This window comes from Galeopterus variegatus, unplaced genomic scaffold (genome assembly GCF_000696425.1).
Source record: "Galeopterus variegatus unplaced genomic scaffold, G_variegatus-3.0.2 Scaffold11106, whole genome shotgun sequence".
Classification (NCBI taxonomy): domain Eukaryota; kingdom Metazoa; phylum Chordata; class Mammalia; order Dermoptera; family Cynocephalidae; genus Galeopterus; species Galeopterus variegatus.
Window position 1 is genome coordinate 66,917 of NW_007737217.1, and position 219 is coordinate 67,135.

Here is a 219-nt window from a genome sequence, read left to right on the forward strand (position 1 = left end):
AGGAAAAATCCCTCTGAGAAAATGTGGGGAAACTACATATGACCGCCCCACATCCTTCTCACACACACGCGACCACTTCTCAGAGGGAAGCCGAGAGAAGTCTCAAGTGGTTTTCACAATGAATATCTTGGACACACAGCAATGAATATCATAAAAACGTCCTTGTCTTAGACTTACTGAGAGGAAAGGCACAACCTGAGTAATGAAATTAAGGAGAAG